Genomic DNA, 24233 nt, shown 5'->3' with positions numbered 1-24233 from the left:
TAGTCTTTCCACTTCTTTTAGCATGTTATATAAAAAAGTAAATGAAGAACTGATTCACTTTTGTAGGCATTTTGTTGTGTTTGTACTGAGTGAAAAAAAAAACATAATTATTTTGTGCCCTTCTACACTGCGACTGGAACACCTCATCACCTGCATTCAAGAGCATCAATCCCATTTTAAATACGCATGGTCTTGTGGGTGTTTTTAACATATCTTTTATTTGGTTCATACATATACAGCTGCAAAAGGTGCACAAAGGCAAAGAAGAGTTAAAAAAATCAAAGGTGGTTGCTTTCGTACAGTGTTTGACTAAAACTAAAACCAACTGCCTTATATTGTCTAGGTCCTCTGGTGCCTCTAAGTAGTATAGGAGCCTGTGTGCTGTGGGATTAGGTAATGGGGTATTACCCACGGATACTTCTTGTCCTGTACGTTACAAAGTGAGTGCTTTGTGGACATTTTATTTTTATTTGTGTCGGGTCAGATTGAGATCTAAGTTAGCACCTTGAGTCTGCAACAATGTTTAAGTATAACGTGTGGTGTGTCAATGTAACATCAATATGAATTCATGGATGCAAGGTTTCTAGGCAGAAGCATGGCCAGGCAACAAACCCTCTTCTTCATAACCTGTTTCCAATAATGCATTTAGGTTCCTTTCCTTTTCTAGGAAAATGACTCACGCGCATCTAGCGGGCCAAATGATATAAGAGAAAATATGACTCATCAGTCTAGGTCTCCTTTCTGTCCATTGTTCCATTGTCCAGTTCTGACATTTACATCAGAGTTACAGTATATGTACTGTTGGTGCAGGACAGGTTCAACATTTGTACTCTCACAGGTCTGCAGCCCCATATACTGCACAGTTTTTTTGAAGCCTTATCGCCAGGATTAAGGTTTTCATATGTTTCTGCTACATTATCTCTAATAAATGTTAATTTCATCACTTATGAGTGTACACTCTCAGCCAATCAGATTACTAATTAATTTCAGAATTGAGTCTTACTGATGGCAGCATTATGCTGTGCAATTTTTTTTCCTCCAATTCTCTAGGGCTTTTTTTTTAACCTAGTCATGTGTCATGTCTGTAATATAATATGTATTAGCCCAAGAATAATGTGAGTGTAACCTTGAAGTAAAAACCCAAAACATATAAAAGGCCCAAAATCAAGTGCTGGAAAGAGAAAGTCAGTCCAAATATTGTCCAAATTTCCCTTGAAGTGCAACTATTTCTTCAGTTGCACATTTTAGCAGTGTGCCTTAAAATACAGGTAATTCTTGAGCAGTTCATAGTTTTGTCCTTGATGGCGTGTGTTATGAAGTGAGTTTGTTCGACAAAACCTGAAACTCCAGTCACAGATAATGACAGCTTTCATTGATAACCTAGGGCTTCTTCGTCAAACTCTGTGAAACCCATTAACAGAACTATTTAACTTGTCATTTGCCATTTCTTCTATTCTGTATGAACTGCTCGTGTACCACCTCACTTAACAAAAAGAAACAGGTCATGGGGAGAAGATATAAAAAGTATAACACCAAAACACAACACAGGTGCTGCAATTAAGGTGTGAGAGAGCAATGCTGAAGAAAACTGTTAATCTTGTAAATTCATAACTGAATACATTTATTTTAACATCCAGTGCACTCTCAGAACCACTATTTATTTCTACTGCGACAGCTGCACATTAGAGCTGTTAACTATAAACTTGATGCATTTCAACGTGCCACTAAAGAAGTGCATTTAGGTCTTATGTCATTGCCCCTCTAATGAAGGATAAGCAAAAATCACTCTAGTTTGTGGCAGTGAATATTCCGTTTTACTGACTTAATAATCTCTTTGCTAAATATCAATAAATATTTATCTGTTTTCTAATCTGTGTTTGATTTGTTGAAATTCCACAAGTGTAAAATGGACTTGGCATCAATCAGAACTAAGCATTAAAAAAACATATGAATTCATTTTCTGTGTCACTAACTCAATGTGAATAAATTCCTGTATAACTGCACATACTGTTAGGCCCATATTTATTTGGACACTGAGACAAGTTTTATTTTTTTTACCTGTTTACTGAAACATGTTCTAATTATAGTTACTGGACATGGACATAATGTGTAGACTCAGCTTTCATTTGAGGGTATCCACATTGAAACTGGACAAAGGGCTTAAGAGTTTAAGCTCCTTAGCATGTGCAACCCTCTTTGTAAAAGGATCTTTTGGGTGTGCTGTTCCATATTCCAGCTGAAATTGGAAAAGAGGCAAGGTACAACCTGGGCCAGTTGCCAGTCAATCACCGCGCTAAAAAAGAGAGACAGTGCAAGCTGCAACTTTAATTTTAAAACCTAGTAGCATATTTTATTGATACTTTTTGTTTGTTTTTTAATTACAAGTAATCCTCTGCAAAGCTTTCCATTCTGCCATAATTTTATGACTTCATTTTCGTTACCATGACTAACTGGAGAGAGGTCTCATGCTTTCATGATATTTTTCTGCCTTAGAAAGAAAACAAAAATACCAATGAGACATCATAGTTTGTTCCGACCTATAGTATACTTTAAGTTTTCCAGCTATTAGGCAACAAGTTACAAAAAAGAGACGATCGCATAAAAACCTCCCTCATATCTCTTTTGACTAGATCTGAGTGTGAGAGACCAGTATGAAATGGTATAAAGGAGAAATAATGTGCCAACATTTCTCTGAAAGATAAAGGGCTAATGTGTCCTTCTATGAGATGGGAGTGTTGGAACAAAAGCCTACAAAAACTGTATTCCTCTAGTCAAAGAGCCCCTCTTTTCAATGAAAAAGCAATATAGAAGATGAGGTGTGGCAGCAGCTGAAATGCATTTCCATTAGGAGCCAACCTCCTTGAACTCAAATTGTGTGCTCTACTGTACTTTTAGATTTTGCGTGTGAATGCATCTGTGAGAGACAAAGAAAGACACGAGGGAGAGAGAGAGAGAGAGAGAGAGAGAGAGAAAGGACACATTCAGGTTCACGATGCATGTGTTACCTCTCAGACCCTGTTCTGGTGTGTTTAATCCTAAAATCCACACTCTGGTTCATTTCTTGTACTCATCCAGTACCTGTAACAACGGCTGCCACCACCCCCACCCAAGATAACAGGATTTGCCTCCATCAGACCTGTTTTATCATGACTCAAGCTGTATTACTGGTAGATTAGAGAGAGGCTTGGGGATTGAGCCATGAACCTTCCTGCTGGGCAGGCGGGTGACTCTGCCTACGTGGCTCTGAGTTGGCCTTTTCCAAAACAACAAAACTGGAGATGTGTGTAGATCCAGTTTCTTGTAACAAAGAGAGGGAGAAAAATGTTTTAATCCATGTGCTACGAAGCAGGTCAATTGTCCTTTCAGTCAAAAAGTGCTGAAATTACTTTATTATTAAGAACAGTTCCATAGTACGTGATGAAAACTTGCTTATAACAAAGTCCAAGACATTCCTAAAAGTATTTTTATTAGAGTAAATGGACCCAAAATACCTTACCCCGATAGCAGCATCTCTAATTAGAAACTCATATTTCTTTTGAGGCATCGTTTGACACATCACTTCCCAGCACACACTTAAGCTATTCTTTGCCAGTTTGGTACCATGTTTCTACTTTCCAATTTGTGTTTCTATTTTGTATCAAATAATACTTCTGATTACAATTGGGGACACCATGGAGTTTGAAGTTTTACAGTCCTAAGCTAATTAAACCCAGTCCTGCTGGGTTTAATTAGCTGTGATAATGTTACTCCACACTTTTCTGTGGAGGTCAGACAGAAGCAGTCAGTTAATTGTATTCCGTACTAAACCTTGTGTCCCAACCAATTTCCAACAAGAGCTCCGGAAGTCAATAATTCCAAATTAAAACACACTACAATCTCTGTCAGAGGAGCATTTCTTGTGATTAACCCATAACATTGCCACTTTCACCTTCAGAGTTTGTGTGTTTGCCTACACTCAGCATACATTTTCTTTTAGAACTTGTGCCTGTTTCTTTCTGTCCAGCCTTGACAATAGCAGCTGAAGCCAGTGCCTCTCAGGGCCATGCACACTTGAGACGACATCTTGTTTCTCAAGTTTAAAAACAAATATTTTAAAAAACTATTTGTGCGCGTAACTGTAAGAGTCCGAAACAGTGGAAATAGGAAATTTCCCCATAACTTCTCCACTGACTGGATATAGCTTGATGTAAGTGGATATATTTTGACTGGTTCCTGTGCCATTAAGAACACATATTGTGAACTGTTTTTGCAGTTCCATGCTCCAGTTCTGATTCATGAATGGCAGAAAAACTAATTGTTCATCAAAACATCAAAAGGTGCGACCTCTTTTGCAGGGCTGTCATGAAAACCCTGCAATAGCACAATAAATGTTGCTTTAACAAAACATGTCACCACGCTGCAGTGCCATGATGTTGACACCATGATGAAAAACTAGCAATTACATGTAAATCATTGGAAATACACATTATAATTGAGTAACAAAAAGGATAAATAAATAAATATACAATAATTTAGCATTTCACGTCTATAGAGAATTGATTGCTGTTTTATTATTACCAATGTATTACAACTGGTCTAATATGGTCTAGTAACTAATGACTCAAGGCATGCATTTGTTAGTAGTGGAACTAGCAGGAAGTTTTTCCATTCATTCTTTCTTGTTTCTCTTTGTTCTCATTCTTCACTTCCACATTTTAACACATGGAATACCGTTAACACCTGAAACCTTTGTGCACCATTGCTGTCTTTTGTGATTTAACCTGTCATTACTTGTACTTTATCGTACCTGTGCCAAACCCTAACATTAAGCAGTAAGTGCTTCCTGCAGAAGTTCTCTGATGACTCTGCAATAGTCGGCCTCATCACTGATGGGGACGACAAGGAGTACAGAGGTCTGACCCAAGACTTTGTGGACTGGTGCCAGCTGAACTACCTCCAGATCAATGCCAGTAAAACCAAGGAACTGGTGGTAGACTTCCGCAGGCACAAGCATTCTCCACTGCAACCACTGAACATCCAAGGTATGGACATTGAGGCTGTGGACAGCTACAGGTACCTTGGTGTTCATCTGAACAATAGACTGGACTGGACTCATAACTCAGACGCCCTCTACAGGAAAGGGCAGAGCAGGCTGTACCTGCTGCGGAGACTCAGGTCGTTTGGAGTGGAGGGCCCACTCCTGAAGAAATTCTATGACTCTGTTGTGGCTTCTGCTATCTTTTATGGCGTGGTCTGCTGGGGCGGCAGCATCTCTGCTGGGGACAGGAAGAGACTGAACAGGGTGATCCGAAGGGCCAGCTCTGTTCTAGGATGCCCTCTGGACCCAGTGGAGGTGGTGAGTGACAGGAGAATGGCGGCTAAGCTGTCATCCCTGATGGACAACATCTCCCACCCCATGCAGCAGACTGTGACAGCACTGAGCAGCTCCTTCAGTGGGAGACTGCGGCACCCACGGTGTGGGACGGAGAGATTTCGCAGGTCTTTCCTCCCCACTGCTGTCAGACTCCATAATAAAGACTTTAACTGATCAAGCACACACATCCATACATATGCAATAATACTAAGTGCAATAATCCTTTCTGTCATCGTTGTATTTTTACTCAGTTGTATATAGTATTTGTATTTGTATTCTATTTTTATCTTATTGTATATTTATTTTATTTTATTCTACTGTATATAGTATTTTATTTTATTCTATTCTGTACAGTTGTGTACTGTATTTATTCTTATTGTATTCTAATTTTTGCCTCATAACTTTTGCACTGTCCACTTCCTGCTGTGACAAAACAAATTTCCCACGTGTGGGACTAATAAAGGTTATCTTATCTTATCTTATCTTAAGCCATATGTGGCTCAGCAATTTGGAGTGGTTTACTATTAATGTATATTCCTGCAGGGTCATCATTTCAACCTCACAGTTGTGAAAAATAAAGGATTTATTTATTTATTTACTTTGATCTTTTTTAAATGGTACACTTACTAAGGTAAATATAACGTGAACTCATTATTAATAATGAAAAAATGATTAGAAATTCCACCAGCTTAAATATCTCTGTAAACCTGATTGCATTCTGTAATCTCTGTGTTTGGTGGATTTTAATATTTAAATATGTATATATATATATATATTAACTTCTCAAAAACTGCCCCTTTTCTGTCATTCTGAGGTATAGTGTTTGACTTAACTTTATGATTATAACAGGTCTAACACAGAAAAGCTTTTCTTGTCTTGTATTGTAATTTTTTTTGAAATAGCTAATATTTCTATTTTTGTTTCCAGTTATCTAGAAATGAGATGACATAGGCTTAAATGTTGCTTTACAAGATGTGAAATTAATGTGAAATTTAAACTATGACATTATCTAAAACCTTTCATATAACATTAAAAAGGTCATATTCACGTTTTAAATTAAAAATCACTGACTGCTATGTTTTGAGATTTTTAAGACTTTACTAAATTTTTGTATTCACTGTAATTCTAAAATTAAAAACGAAATAAGTGAAATGTTAGTGAAATAAGAGATGAACATAATTATAGGAATGATTCGTGCTGTAAAATCTGAACATATGTTTTCATATTTTTCTATGAATAATGTAGTGACTATTTTAACTTGCAATAGACTTTTTTAATGATGCATACTTTCAATTAATGTTTAGTTTGTTCATGATCAAAAGTTACATTCATTTTAATCCTTAATTCATCTTACCGCCTAATAATTCCAGTAATGATCCATGAGTAAAATCCAACAAAACATTCTTATTCACTAATTAACAGAGGGCCCAGCTGCTGTACTTTCTCCATCCAAATTGTTACAATCAATTAGAAATGCAGAAACAAAAAAAGCACCACCTGGTGGCTAGAGATGTAAACACAAATAAATAACAAAATGGCCCCTGCATGTGAGATTTTAGGGATGGTTGCTATATTGCTGCTTAGAGATTTTAAGTTAAGACAACTTAAGTAAAAATGTTTTGAATGTGTACTGCTACAAAAGAAAATAAGTTTCTTCTGTTTAGGCAAACTTGCACTAAAATATTCCTTCATAACTCCTGACCTTTAGCTCTAAGTCTGAAAAGTCATGAACTGTTTGATGAAAGTAGTGTTCAGGTAAAGCAAGTGCAATCATGAAATAGTGGGAAATGAAAGTATAACTGCTGTGAGAGCAAACATAGAAAATGTGACTGAGTTCAGGAGAACATGTACCTTAATTGGAGTAGAACAAATGCCAACTTATGTCCTGAAAAAAGACCTAAAGCCTCTTTCAGACTGAGGGCCTCTGAATCATTCAGGATCCTGCCACAGGCGGTGCCTCTGGGCTTTTTGTATAAGCCAGTAAACAACACATGTTGTTGAAAGTGGCTTAATGCAATGACTGATCACAGCATCTAGTTTTATTATCTGCTGGAGTTGATGCAGGCAGATGGCCAAAAATTGCATTTGTTGGAAGCTTGTGCGTCGTACTTCATGATACAATAGCCACATATTCTTGTTACATTACAGGCTCAGGTTTGTATGTCCTGTATAAGTGAGACATAACACATTTTTAAACTACACAATTAATGTGCACATATGCATTTTTACAAAAATCTGTATTATTATCAATGCAAAATCTGGTATAGATTCTTCAAAAGAATTCCATGGAGGTCAGTAATAATGCGATGGCCACATCATGTTACAACTTTACCTAATAAATACAGATTAATGCAGTGATGACATGATTTTAGTGATAAATGTACATTCATAGAAAAAACAAAAAAATTACACCTTTGTACCAAGTTCCTGAAGTGATACAAGTTCATTAAAACATTTATCAAACTTTTTAAATTTTTGGGAAACATCTAACTGTGGACGTTAACAGTGGAACATAAAGGAGGATAATTTTGTTTGTACATTTCCTACTACACCAAGAGATTGGAAGCAATTCTTGCAGGCTGCTTGCATCACCCACAATCTGCACATTGGCACTCCCATAAGAATGATATGTCACTCAAAATAGATCACGGGCTTTGATAGTGTGCGTGTGCTCAGAATCAAGGCTATTGTATCTCATCTTATGCCTGTGAAGGTCAGGATAATGATGATGGTGGCTTTCTCCTATCCAAGGTTGTTATTTTGTGGTTAAGCATACACACAGGCAACCACAATCATCATCATCCTTATGCAAGAAAAGAATGTCAAAACACGAGTTAGTCTAAACCACAAAGAAATCAGAAAAAAGTACTTTGACATAAGGCCTTTGTGTTGGCATCATCAAAGGGAATTACTGACTGTTTATAAAAGGCACAGTGGGTGAGGTGAAAAGCAAGAGATGTTTCAAAAGCTAGCTTTTCAACCCTCAGGGGTATCACAATTGGAGCTTCTGCTATGGAAATAACACAAAGATTGTGGACTATTGTGAGGGTGACTGTGACACAATAGGTAAAAAGTCCAGCATGTTACAGTACAACAGCACTATGTGAGCACTGGTGAGAACATCCTCACTTGCATTTTAAACTGGCAACTTAATTCATAATTACAGAATAAACTGACTTTTTCTTCCCCTAGTATAATATGAAATAACACCATTAGGTAACACCATATGACAACTTCATGTTTTTTCATGACAATAAAACAACTTCGTTTTAAAGCTTAAAGCTAACTATGTTAAGGACTTAAGACTTAAGGATCTATTAGAGGGCAGGCCCAGGCCCCAAACGTTTCCACCACTAAGTTTTCCTTTTCACGGTGTTTTCCTATCCAGACAGATCCCTGAACAGGCACACCAGGGGGGAACTTGGAAGGAAGACAAAACACCACGGTTAAAATACACATTTAAGGTAAGCCAAATACAATTTAATTAGAAACCAGATTATCACTTGTAGATGCAAAGTCTTGGTCCTAGAAAACCCCTACAGGTCATGAGTACATAGAGAACAGGTGTGCAGATAAATCCCAGCCACAGCTGCTGAAGACAAACCTCTGGGCCAGATCTCCTGGAGAGGGAATAGCTGCAACATACAGTCAGGGAGGGAGAGCTGGAACTGCCAGGGCATGACAATATATGAACACGTACAACATAATAAACACAATCAGTTAATGAGCTAAGTCTGTTCCCCTATGAGCAAGCACTTTGGTGACAGAAAAAACTCCCTTTTAACAGGAAGAAACCTCCGGCAGAACCAGGGAGGGGCAACCAGCTGCACTGGTTTCTTCCTGTTCAAAGGGAGTTTTTCCTTCCTGTTGTCACCAAAGTGCTTGGTCATAGGGGGTTGGAGTTTTCTCTGAATTGCAAGGTCTTCACCTTACAATATAAAGCCATTGAGGCAACTGTTGTTGTGATTTGGTGCTATATTGAATTGAACAGAATTGAACTGAATTAAATCTGCATTGTTAAGTAAATCTGCTTTGGTCTAGACACTTTTCACTTCACTTTATATATTTGCTATTGTTTGCATCTTGCTTTTGTTGGAAATGCTACTATTTACATTTACAACAAATAAACTATCATAATTTCATGTAAATTTCTGCTTTTTCCATTCTGTCAGATTTTAGTTTTTAAGCAGACAATGACTACAACCAACAGATTAACTATTAATTATGTCTATGCTGCAAGCCAACCAAGTGAATGTATTTGGAAGATCTCCAGAAAACTGTGGGTGTGAAGTCATGTCAAGGCAAACAAAACAAAAGGTCTTTTCTGCTGCTAATGCATGTATTTTAAAACATTTCTGTAACCATTCCAAAATCAACAAAAACAGCATAATAATGCAAAACCATTGATTTTCAAGAGCTCAGGCAACATATATAAGGCTATGTTTACCAATAACTTCAACAACAGCTGTAATTAAGGAGACTTAAATTAGAGATGCATTCCAGTCATCTTGCTGTGAAGGGTGGTGCATTACTTTTTAAACAAATACAGTCAAAAGCAGAAATTAGAGGAGGAGATTTCACACATCTGAAAATATGCTTATTGTACAGATATGTTGGCGTGTCACACATGAAAGTGGTTTGGGAGTCTCTTTTTAAGAGCTGGTATGAGTTGCAGGTGCTTCATATTATGCAGCTCTTAAAATGGATACGAAAGAAACTAAATCAACCTAGCATTCTTTGAGCCTCGAAATGTTTTGTATTTCACCACTATAATATGATGCATTTGCAGTGAAACTCACTGTGGGGTTTTTTTGCTAAAAAGAAAGTCACCTCATCAAACCTTTATCTTGCTTTACAAGATTGTTCATTGTATCTATTTACCTGTAAGAATGAAATTGCAGTAACACAGTGAGCCGTGAGACCTTTTTTCTTTTCAGAATTATAATTATCCATCAATATAAAGGGCTCAGTCCCTCTTTCTCATAGTTTTTAGTTGTGTATGTGTACGTGTGTGTGTATGTATGGTCTGTGTTATAAAAATACGGCAATAATACATTTGAAAGACAGCCAGTGTATTGGTGTACAGTCTAATACAGGCTTATTCTTTCTTACTCAGCTTGATAAATACTGTATCTGGAATTTAGCTTTTTTTCAGAACTTCAAAACTGAGTTTGAGAAATTCGAATTGCTTTAGACATGTTTTTATGGTTTTAAGTGACACTTATCTTTTTACCATATATATAAACAACCACATGTTTTTCTGATGAGGGCAGATGATAAAATTCTAATCACATGGAAATACATTAAATAATTCAAAAGCAAATAAGCCTAGTTTGAGAAAGTTCAATGATAGCAAGCAAGCAGAGATCTTTGCAAGATCATTAAAAGATGGTGACCAAAGAAAAAGAAGAAAAGATTTTTTGCACTACTACTGGTCAAAATTCTCACTGGGTCTTCTGATTGATATGTTAATTGATCATTTACTGACTTTTAATATGGGGCAAGATATTCATGAACTTTGAAGAATATTTATGAGGCAATAAAAATGTAAAACGACTCTTACCCTCATCATTTGGCTAGTTTGACTCTAGACTGCACTATATTACTATTTTCTGCATTTAACCTAATAATGCATTACTTAGTTCTACTGAGATTTTCCCATTTTAAATTATTAAAGGAATAACACTGAAGTGCAGCATAATGTTTAACAAAAGGGGAAATGATGTATTTCTTCCTAATGAGACGCAAAAGGTCGGCAGATCAAAAGCATCATCCCTAAAGCAGCAAACAGAATACGAAAAATAGAAATCTTGATGACTAAAGGCCCGCAAAAGAAAACTTAATCTGAGATGATTGATATAGCTGCATGCTCCACATATGTGACCACATCAGCATGCAAATGATCAATAATGTGACTGTAAGAAACGTTTTCAGTAACTCACAAACATCTCTCCGTTCTGTAATGAGGAAAAATATTGAAGCACATAATAAAGCTTCAAAGATAATGAGACTGATCTTTGAGAGCACTGATCAAAGAGGTTGATGAAATTTGTCTCTGCTTTACACTAAAAAAACTGTTCAGTTAATTTTCACAGGAGACCTGGCAGCGTCGCTCTCATGTCATTTTGTTTTATTTTGCATCATGTGATGTTGACTGATCAGCATTTTCATTCTCCATTTTGCTGTGGATATTCAAACTCCAGAGAACTTTAATCTTTGTGTTTTTCATTGATTTTTCATTCATTCTGAAGAAGATTTCTCAGTATAATAATTGGAAATTACGTCTTAGTTTGGCATAATGATCATCCATAATTTGAATTTTAACAAAACATGTTGAATTTTGCTGCTGCTGTATCTACAGAAACGTACAGACGGTCTATTTGTGGAAATCAAGTGTCCAAATGTAGATTTCCAAAAGCTGTAGATATTTGCTGAAGAAGATACAAATATGTAACAGCTGAAAGTAATGAGTTTAGTTAAGTTACAGTTGTAAATAACAGATTTCTGTGAATTATTCTTAATAAGTTAGCATTTCACTTTGTCATTACCGGTTGCAGATTTTGCTGGACAAAAATATTTATTTTTCAAATCCCAAAATTAAAGATAATATTATTATTATTATTATTTATATATTATTTTATTATTATAAAGATCTAATATCAATAATATTTGGTAAGGTGAAGGGATCTGAATACAATGAAACCATTTCATCATATTGCTGGGTTACACTAACAGTTATTTATTAAATAAATAAAACACATTTACATTTGAGTAATCAGTATGAAGGAATATCTGATCTCAGAGCTGGCAATGATGTGATGGTAAAGACAGAGAGTGCGTCTCCAACAGGGTGTAGTTTTGGAAAAAGAAATAGGAACAGAAAGAAACAGATCTAAACTCAGAACTCCAGCCCTATATAGTCCCTGCATGTGTAAATGGAAATCAAAATATAAAACAAAAATGACCATTTAGTTTACTCGAATACATAATAAGTGAAATGGATCTTTTTCCATTTTAGGCACTTTGACCCAGAGCATAACCCTACTTCAAATACAAGCTCTTAGCTGTTTTACCTCAACATCAGTGTCCACTTAAAGATAACATTCTCAATTTTCTGGAGCATGTTTTTACAGAACTGTCTTTGCAAGCACCTGCTGGAGTTATGAGTCCTGGCTTATCTCTACATTCACCACAATAGTCCAGTACAACGTCTGTACTGCTGCTAAAGTAGAATCACTTGTTGGCCCTCACATTTTTTCCAAGTAAGTTTCCAAGAATCATTTACTTGAAGCAGAAGCTTATTTTCAATTAATTGACTATTTGATTCAGACATTTGTACTGTTTATATAGCCAGCAGCCACTTTGTTAGCTACACCTGTTCAACTTAACACTAATCAGCCTGGCACCTGGCAGCACCTCTATGTGTTTAGACATGTAGTCCTGTGCATCAGAATGGTGACAAAAGGTGATTTAAGTGACCTTGAATGTGGCATGGTTATTGTGCCTGAGAAGCTGGTCTGAGTATTTCAGAATCTGCTGGCCTGAGTTCCACACAGCGTTTACAGATAATGGTCTGAAAAAGAGAAAATGCCTTGCTATGGTCAGAGGAGAATGGTCAGATTGCTTCAAGCTGAAAAGAAGGCAAGAGTAAGTCAAATAACCACTTGTGCAAAGAAATGTATTCAGAAATGCTCTTTTGCATTTCTTTTAAATACAAAAAGAATCTTGAAAAATATTGGAAGCAAACTCATGTTATTATCAAACTGGAGGGAAACCGAGGCTGCAATTTACACAGAATCACCAAAATAGGACAACAGAATATTAGAAAAAGGTTGCTGGTGAGACTAGTGAGTCTTGATTTCTGCTGCAACATCTAAATGTTAGGGTTAAAGTTTGATGTAAAAAAAAGAAAAATCTGAAAACTCTATCATGCCTTGTATCAATGGTTTGGGCTGACAATGATCTAATGGTATGAAGGTATATTTTGCTGTTATATTTTGGCTCCCGTACCAGCTGAGCATTGTTTAAATGCCACTGTCTACCCTAGTATTGCTGCTGATCGTGTCCATCCAGCAGAATAACATGTCATGTCACAAAGCTGTTTTCTTGAACATGGCGTTCACTGTACTCAATTAGCTTCACAGTCGTTGTTCTTGTACTTTAAAAAAAGGAAAGAAATCATTATTTATGTGTCATGAAACTACTTGTTACATATTCAAAAAACTGCACCATAAACCAATAAAAGTCCTAGAGGACATGCTTGCATATATATCTGTTTGCTGCTTTTAACGCTGTTACTGCCTCATTTCTTTCGCTCTACTCAAATCTTTTCCACTCTTGCTCTTTTTTTCCAAATGTATGTCTTCTTTCCTTTACTTGTAAGAATTTACAAGACCTCTAAAAGTACATTTTATGTAATACATCTTAGTATAATACAAGACATATGAGTTTTATTAGACTTATACATCTTATATTATACTGGCTGAATTAAAGTGCTTCATATTTTTCACATGCAGCATAATGCTTGCTTGGCTTATAATTCTAAAAATGATATGACATGAGAAAAATATGAAAATGTAAAGATTTCCTTCATGAGTAAATTACATTAAACTTAAATATTACATCACAAAGCATAAACATTTATATTAATTTAAACTTTAAATTTAAGTCAAATACTTCAGATACTCTTTCCCTTTCTTGTCCTTTCATCCCATGTCCTCTCTGTTCCAGCCTCTTATTCTTTGCTGCTCCCCTTGCTCTCTGAATTATCATAGACAGCCAGAGGTGCATGTATTCTTATTGATCCATCTATTTTTAATGGTCCCATGCTTCCTGGAGCAGGAACCATCTTATGCAGGTTCCGTTGGACCAATGACACTGTCAGGGCTTGTTGGCACTCTGTGCTACTCGGAGCGACAGCAGACGACCTTGGAAGTGCATTACGAGAGTTCCCAGGGGACACAGACGTGTCCATCAGTCCTAGTCCCATATGAAAAATCCACAGATATCCCCAGTCGGGCTTTCCTAGACAAATCTTGAGGGAGAACATCACACAGAAAATGAATATTACACATAGCCAGCACATACAAAACATTTCAATGAAAATACAATTTTATATTTTAACTCAAAGATTGAAAAATATATGTAAATCTTTAATGTCTTCTCAAAATGCTCTATTTTTTCTGTAAAAGTATTTTTAGGCAACATCTACTAACCTCCATAGACTAATTTTGATTGTTCAATTGTTCCAACTGTTCAAGTGTCCTTTTATTCTTGTGTGGATTTTTCTTTTAGAGACTGCCATTCAGACACCAAAGATACAGAGACTAATCAAAATTTCACAGCATGTTCACTCTAAGTGAGAGTACCCATTAAGAAGGGAACCTTGCTATGCACCCCAGACCCTGAGATCACAGGGTGCCACTCGGGCATAAGTAGAGAGACAGACTGAATACTAGACATATTGTGTGATTTATCCAGCGCTGATATGACTTTTTCTTTTCATATCCATTACCATTTGTGTGTATCTGTCTAGACTGGACTCCTCTAAGCCTCTTTTTTGTTTCTTATGTTTTCTCGGCACATTAGCTAATCTTCTATGTGATAAAGGCGCTGTCATTAATGAAGGCCTCAGACACTAAATGACCAAAACAGTCTGACTAGATGGCAAGCAGCTAATTGCTCCTGATTCACAGCAAAGATATGGGAAAGAGATTGGCAATGTGAAGAGGAAAATGAGGACACCGAAATGAAGGAAAATACAGTGAACGTGTATTATTTTGGCGATGAAAGGCCACAGCCATTAAATTTAGGGTTTTATATACACTATATAGGCCACGCCTCTTAATCATTGAATAAAGTTGTTTTGTTTACTCCACATGTGCAAAAAATCAAGCACTTAGCCGTGCCAGTATTTTTAAAAACATTTGTGTAAATTTAACCTCATGACCCCAGTATTTGCTCTTCTGCCTTCACACGCACTTCATACTTAATTCATAAGGTTTAATGTGATGTCAGCCCACCCTTTGCAGCTACAACAGCTTCAACTCTTCTGGGAAGGCTTTCCACAAGGTTTATTATACCGTTTTTCTAGAACTGCATTTGCGAGGTCAGACACTCTCTTCTATGTCCCTGTTATTAAATGATGTAATAATTGATCAAAATGTTTATTTGTTTTGCCTCACAGAAACCTGGTTGCAGCAGGATGAATACATTAGTTTAAATGAATCAACACCAGGGGCGGAGCGTGGGGGTGGCTTACGGGGCTTAAGCCCGGGTTGTTTTGTCAGAAGCCCGGGGTATTTTGGAGTGTAATTTTTTCATAGTTAGATGCCTGGCTGACAACTGTATAAAACAAAAAGTACACACAATATTCGAAGCACATAGTGCACACTGTGGGAATTTACGACTGTGCGTGAATCCCCCCCTGATATTGGTATGATCCAAGCTCAGGCACTAAGCGACTGAGCGAGGGGGCGGGGGGAGCTGCTGCCCGTGAGTGCGCTGTTGGAGAGACGGAGCCAGCCATACTAAGGAGAGCTTAAGTTTGAGCAGGTACCAAAGCAAATCATTCGTACCGTACAAATAATGTAAATATGACGGTGCATCACGAAAGATTGATATGAAACTGATCACTTGACCAATATTATTTTACTTGCTCTTCAAGTGAATCAACAAATGGCGAAATGAAAAGCCGAACAAATGCTATTTTTTAGAGTGTCTTAGCTTACGTGTGTTTATTTCATATTTTCAGTTCTTACCCTCCCCGACTAATTCGGTTTCAGTTATGTACTGAAATATAAGAATGGACATTAGAGGGTTCTTTCAAAGAAAAAACTCAGGTAAATGTTATTTTATATATTATGCTTTGTATGTTGTTCAGTATATTTCTATGCAAAACAAGAGGGATTTCAGTACACAGCAGGATATTCACATTTGTAACCAGATATTTACATACACTTTAGGGAGAAAACATAAAACATTTTTACTGTACAACATCAATTTAGAGTAAACTTTTGTTTTAGATAAATATTGAAATATATTTTGAATTAGTTAAATGTCAGAATAAAGAGAGACAGAGCTGTCTATTTTTTATCACTTTCATTAAATTTAGGAGTACATATACACTAAGTTTATTGTTAATTAATAAGAAAACTCCAGAGGATTCCATTCTGAGCTGAAGAAGCTTCTGATAGGTTAGTAGAGTCCATGTGAGTAAATTGGTGGCACAGCTGTGGATGCATATAAGGCAAAACACAGAGCCTGTTTCTTTGACATGGGAAAATCAAGAGATGTCAACCAAAACACCAGGAAAAGAACTGTGGAGCTCCATAAGTGTGGCTCAGTTTGAATACAATTTGGTGCCATTTGCAATTAAAAAACACAGACAGTTTCTCTCTTTACTCTTAAAGTTAACAAATATGTTTTTATATTTATCAATCTAAAAAAATAAACATTTAGTCTGATTTGATGTTACAATTAAAAAAGTGTTTGTGTTTTGATCTGAAGAGTTTGTAAATATCTGGTTTCAACTGTATATTTGATGATTGTCAGCACAAAGAGGGAGAGAGAGGAGCAGAGATTGAGATGGAGAATGAGGACAGAACAGATGAACAAGAGCAGGTGAGACACACATGTTAGTCAAATGGTTGCTTACTAAAAGTATCACTGTATCATAGGTACTCATGTATCTCGTACCTAGTGTTTCTTTTTAGGTTTGCTATTTTTCAAATTCTATATTTATTAAGTTCTGCAGGCTTGTTTGCACAACAAGGCTAAATAATTATATAAACTTTTCTCAATCTAAATATTGTACTTTGGTAGAATTAAATAAATAAGTGTAGTGCAGGTCTATGATGATTTTTAGTGCTACTATCATCTAGTTCTGATTGTGGTTATGTCTTGGTTAAGTCCCCCCCCCCCCCCTCAAAAAAAAAAAAAAATCCCACATGCATACTACCCTTTAGGGCTAAGCCCCGGGTGTTTCAAATGTCTGGCTCCTCCTCTGATCAACACACAGGAGTTATGCTAAGGGTCAGAATCCTTGAAACACAGAACGAGGAGGATTGGCAGCAATTTTTCACTCTAGCTAATAAACCGAAGACCTTGAAATGATTCATTTGAAAGCTTTACTCAACTGGAAAACTCAAAAATCTGTTTTATTTGTTAACTCTATTTATTCAGAGTTTCTATCCGATATAGTTAGGGTTAGAGGTATAGTGCTCAGCTGAGATAAGTATAGATGATTTACACAAAAATGCATCTCATATGACATACATTTCCTCTTGAAATGCATCCATCCATCCATCCATTCGCTTCCGCTTATCCTTTTCAGGGTCGCGGGGGGCGCTGGAGCCTATCCCAGCTGTCATAGGGCGAGAGGCAGGGTACACCCTGGACAGGTCGCCAGTCTGTCGCAGGGCCAACACACAAGGACAGACAACCATTCACACTCACATTCACTCGCACATTCACACCTAGTGGCAATTTGTATTATCCAATTAACCTATCCCCACAAGCTGCCTCTTGAAATGCATTGCTCACAAATTTGTTTTCACTGACACGAAACCTCCCCCCCCCCCCCCATTACAATATGAATCCATCAAGATGAAAAAGTTGGCTACAGCTGCAAATGGGGCACCATAACCGTAGCTTCTGTATTACCAGATTTAGAATGGGATGTCAGAAGAAATCCTATAGTATAAATGTGTTGGTGCCCCAAAACTTGTCCACATAGTGAATTATCTGCCTGTCATTTCAAATCAACTTTAAAAACAAGAAAGTTATTTTAAGGAATACATTTTTCCACCTGATGTATGGATGTAGTGTAAAATGAAAATAAAATGGAATGTTAAAATTTGCAAATCTTGATATTCCAACATGTATTCCTATACTTTTTTATTTAATTGACATAGGTACATGGTTAGAAGACAAGTATTGTTATAAGTATTTGTAAGTGTTATATATATACACACACACACACACACACACACACACACACAGGGTTAGGGTTAGGAGCGCAGTCCTGGGAACAGCTAAGATACTGCGCAGGACCCTCAAGCTCCCAGGCCTCCGGTACAGGACCCGAGCTTGAAGGATAAACCTCCCTCTATCTATCTATCTATCTATCTATCTATATATATATATATATAGATAGATAGATAGATAGATAGATAGATATAGATATATATCTATCTATATATATATATATAGTCCAAATCAAAATGAATGTAAATAAGATGCAAAATCATACCAAATATGGATTATTGCATGTACGGCACATAAACACAACAGTGTTGTACACTCACAAACATGCACAGTCACAGAAGGGCCATCCACACACATGCCACATATCTTGAGTACTTATTATTCTCAGCCCACTGCAAGCAGCAGCCCTTTGGGTTTTCTCCCTCTCTGACAGTGTGTCAGGTGGGCCTGTTCTCCAGTTGCTGGCTTGTACTGAGTGAGAAGCCAGCTTAATGAGATCACTGGCATCCAATTCGGCGAGGGTCAGCGCTCATTTCGAGAAATTCATTTTTAATTGGTCTCAAATTTAATCCATTTCACAATGTCAGCTCCTGTGCTCATCTCACCCGAGTCTGCTGAGTGACACTGAGTGATTCCCTTGATGTTGTTTTCTTTGTGTTATTAGCCTGAAGAGATTGAGGATGTTGCTTGTCGCTTGGCTGGTTGTTGTCATTGATGCAGTGACGGTACAGTATTCCTTTGCCCACTGCAGCACTGTTGCTGCCCTTCACTGCTAATCATCATGTGTAATAAGCCCGGAGCATAAAGATATTTCTCATGTCAATACATAGGTTTATTGTGATGCTCTTGAGAGAACCTATCATTTCAAGGATGATATACATCATGTCACATTTCTATTAACTTTTAAATTGAACCATGAAAATGAATACAGCAAAATGAGTCATTCGCTTCACTTTCCCACAAACCGCTTTCATGACAATTTATAGTGAAGTGGTTCACCCCCAGCTGCTCAAGGAGGGCTAATCAGCTGTGGGCAGCCCTTTAGTGTCACTGTTCAAGTTGTCCTTTTCTTAAAACAGAAAATATTAAAACACACTATCGATCAGCAGAAAGAAAAAAAAAAAAGAACTATACACTGGATTTGTTCTGGACACCTCTTTTCTTCTATCATTTATTTTTTATATTTTCTCTCTTCACTCGTGTCCTTCCCTTTTTCGGTCTTATGTGACCAGCTGTGTTTCCAGCTTTGCCTCCATCAAAATGTCACTTCTAATTTGCTGTTTGTGCTGACTCCATCCCTGCTAGCAATCAGTGAAGAAGACATCCATTACTCCTAGTCGTGACAGGTCCCCTCAGACTCCCGCTGGACTTTAATGACACCTGACAGAACACAGGTTTAATACTTAGCAAACTGACCCCCCAAGGGACAGCCGGCGGGGTCTATTTGGCTAACACACCCTTGCATGGTTAAGGACCAGATAGGGGAAGGTAACACAAGACATCTTGTCTGTTCATTTCTTACAAGGCTTTTATCTTGGCCCAGCAGGGAACTTTGAGGTAATTTGTGGACAAATGAGGAAAGTTTGCTGGATTTAAATCCCTCCTATCTTACAAGAAGATTGGAAACTATGGGATTAAGAAAAGTCTTTAAAGCTCAAATTAAGAGGACAAATTAAGTGGGCTATGCAACAATGTCTGTGTTTACACAAACTATGGCTTATTCTCAGACCCCTTTTTTGGAAAGAGGGTTTAATGTTTATATAAATCATCTTCAAGCTGTCTTGATTGCTCACTGCTTTGTGTGCAAGGCTGCGGGAGACTCTGTTTTTGCATATTTTATATAATAAAATGTTTTTTTATTTATTTTTATTTTGTTCTGTTTTCTGTTTGTTTGTTTGTTTGTGAAACTATGCATGCCATGTCTGTGTGTATTTTTTAATATAGGAGAAGTACCTTGACATTGTACTGAACATTTACCCAGGTTCTCGCAAAGACAGGCACCTGCTATTGTTTGAAGGATTGTGGGGGAACCTTGAAACAGCATAGTAGCAATCAGAAGAAAAGAAGTCATAGAGAGGTCAGAGGGTGCCTTGACACAGACATGAAATCTGTGACTAACATTCTACAGTTTTTTATTTTGTTTTATTTTAGTTATAAAGCTAGGTACAACTCTGTACTCTCCAATTACTGTACTTTTTTACTGAGTGTAAACAGAGCCTATGTGAATATTTGCCACCACACAGTTTCTCCTTTCAAAGATCATAAGAAGATGGTCAAAGTGAAGAGTTACAGCACAAAAGTGCTAGTTTATTTAAACTCAGTCCTTTATGAAGCTTCCTACACAACCACCGAGTCGTCTTGTTCAGGTCTGTGAGGTACGATTGCATTGTGCAAGAATTAAATAATTAAAGATTCAACAATTGTGCTCTTACATTAGGATCATTCATTAACCTGTAGCTGTCAAATTCATGCTTGTGAAATAGGTTGTAAATTGAAATTGGCTGTATGGTAGCCTATCTGTAAAAGTGTAATTAGAATCCATTATTTTGTTTAACAAACTCTCATAAACTCTAATAAATTAAATTTGTTGTTTAACTGAGGGCTTTGAGTAGACCACATTATATATGAAAATGCTGGATGAGACACACATTGATTATAATACAAAACCATATCGAAACACTATATATGTCTGGAACTTGATGTGATTCTAATTTCCCACTGTGGTTCTTGGTGAAACTGAATCTGACACATTTAGAGTCGATGGGAATGGAGTTGTTTTTGTAGACGGCCTTAAGTGGCCATTGAGGAACTGTATAGCAGTGCATATCGACATGCATAAGTCTGATTGGCCACAAAGCATCTTGTGAGATGATTTATTATCTTGGTGTTTGTATCACTATAACATCCAATTTCGTTATGTCTCTATTAATATTCAAGTGCATTTCTGGGCTAAGCTATATATATATACATATACATATACATATACATATATATACATATATACATATATATATATACATATATACATATATACATATATATATACATATATATATATACACGCACATATATATATATATATATACATATATATATATATATATATATATATATATATATATATATATATATATATACACACATATATATATACATATATATATATATACACACACATATATATATATATATATACATATATATATATATATATATACATATATATATACATATACATATATATATATACACACACATATATACATACATATATATATATACATATATATATATATATATATATATAGGTCCCTCATCCTATTCCATGTATGCCTTGCTAGCAGGCAAGGCATACATGGAACGCCATAACCAAGTGGCCGGCATAGTGTACAGGAACATCTGTGCCGAGTATAACCTGGAAGTCCCAAGGTCAAAATGGGAGATGCCCCCAAGGGTGGTGGAGAATGACCGAGCTAAGATCCTGTGGGACTTCCAGATACAGACGGACAAAATGGTGGTAGCTAACCAACCGGACATAGTGGTGGTAGACAAACAGAAGACGGCCGTAGTGATCGATGTAGCGGTTCCGAATGACAGCAATATCAGGAAGAAGGAACACGAGAAGCTGGAGAAATACCAAGGGCTCAGAGAAGAGCTCGAGAGGATGTGGAGGGTGAAGGTAACGGTGGTCCCCGTGGTAATCGGAGCACTAGGTGCAGTGACTTCCAAGCTAGGCGAGTGGCTCCAGCAGATCCCGGGAACAACATCGGAGATCTCTGTCCAGAAGAGCGCAGTCCTGGGAACAGCTAAGATACTGCGCAGGACCCTCAAGCTCCCAGGCCTCTGGTAGAGGACCCGAGCTTGAAGGATAAACCGCCCGCAGGGGCATGCTGGGTGTTTTATATATATATATATATATATATATATATATATATATATATATATATATATATATATATATATATATATTAGAGATGGCACGATACCACTTTTTTATGTCCGATGCCGATACCGATATCATAAATTTGGATATCTGCCGATACCGATATGAATCCGATATAGTGTTTTTTAATAAACAAAACTGTTTTTTTTAAATATCTTGCTGCATTTTGTATAAGTTCATACTCAAGTTTAAAACAACAACTACACTAAAGCTATTCTGTTATACCTGTATGCAAAAAAAAATGTTTCATAGTTCAGCAATACTGATCAATCTAATAAACTTAAACCTACACCATCCTCCCTATTCTGGTATTTTAAAGAGTACTTAGCGTAAATATTAAGCAACCTAACTAATAGGGTTCCAACTCCCAGCAACAAAAATAAATAAATAAAAAATAGGGAACCACCCCTCACGCTCCACCTCATGATGCTTAATCGATGTAATCAACCTTAATTTGATGCAGTGTGAAAAAAAAATGCACAGAAATCAATTATTTTTCAAGAAATATTAAATAGATTCAACATCTTTCTTCAACAAAATTGCAGACTGCACAGATGGTACCTTCCCAAAGGAAAAAGTACTATAGCTTACTAGGGTATATATATTAGACTTAATAGTCACTATATACAGTAATTGACTTCTATTCATTTTACATCAAATTAAAAATTTGGGTGTCAGATAATTATTTATTAAAAGCTAGACATTTTAAATGAGAATAAGAAAGAAAAGTATATCTTTGTGCCCCCTTTTCCCTGTTAATGCCCTATCGGCCCCCCTGGCTAAACTTTGCTAGATCCGCCCCTGCACAGTTACCAGCCATCAGCTACATAGAAGAAGATCCTCGAGTAGAAAGTAATATTAAATAAATTCTAACAGCTTATCAAGCTTAAACGTGCTGCTGTTGTTCAGCCGCTGGTTTCTACTTTCTGGTGCAAAGTGGGCCAAAAACAAACAAGAGAGACGGACTCACGACAGAAAAGCCGATCAGCTGATCATTAAGCAGTTTCATGATTGAAGTAGCAGCAAGAAGAGGCAGTCGCTTGTTAAGCTTAACACAGGAATGCTTTACAAACATTCAGAGATGGACTTACACACTTGCTTTACTTCTCTCGGGGATAACTTTGTCGGAGATTAAATGCCGGGTTGCTAGCGAAGCTCCACATGCTATCCAGACCACCGACAGGTCCGCATGCCACAGCCGCTCTATCACGTGATGCATACTGCTCCGACGTGCTAACTTCTGAGGTGAGTTACGGTGTGTTGCAAGTTTTGTGAGGTGCTTTCGTGATATTTAATGGATCGGATTACATTTTTTATTTTTCTCCGATATCCGATCCAGTAATTTAGGTAAGTATCGGACCGATACTGATGTGTAATATCGGATCGGTCCATCTCTAATATATATATATATATATATATATATATATATATATATATATATATATATATATATATATATATATATATAAATATGTTTTGGAGATTTTTGATATTTTTTCAGGTTAAATTATTACAGATTATATGCAAACTGTTTATTTATGCAGGTGTTTTTAGGAAAGATGAAGTGAAAATGTGTTACATTATGCGGAGTTCTACAAAATGTATTGCTTTTACATAATAAATTGTCACCGTGACCTTAAACAATTCAGTTACTGTACCTTTAACTGGGTAGCTGAAAAACTCAATGGAGTTATAAATCTTATACTACTTCTTGTCCATAGACAGAAACGCCTACTATTTGGCAAGTACAGCCTCCTCAGAGAGACTGACAGTGTTGAGCCTGAAGCAATTGCTTTAAATTACTGTAGGCAATAAACTAATAAGGTGATGAATGCCCTTATTACATCCTTAGGTGTAAAGTTTTAGCTTCATGATTTACTATTTACAGTTCATCTCATGTTAATTTACTTTTTTTAAGAGATGCTCTAAATTAAGTCAGCTATGCTGAAT

This window comes from Diplotaxodon limnothrissa, linkage group LG1, assembly GCF_057381915.1.
Source record: "Diplotaxodon limnothrissa isolate DT_005_m linkage group LG1, D_limnothrissa_male_GT1.1, whole genome shotgun sequence".
Lineage (NCBI taxonomy): Eukaryota > Metazoa > Chordata > Actinopteri > Cichliformes > Cichlidae > Diplotaxodon > Diplotaxodon limnothrissa.
This window is presented reverse-complemented; position numbering follows the sequence as displayed.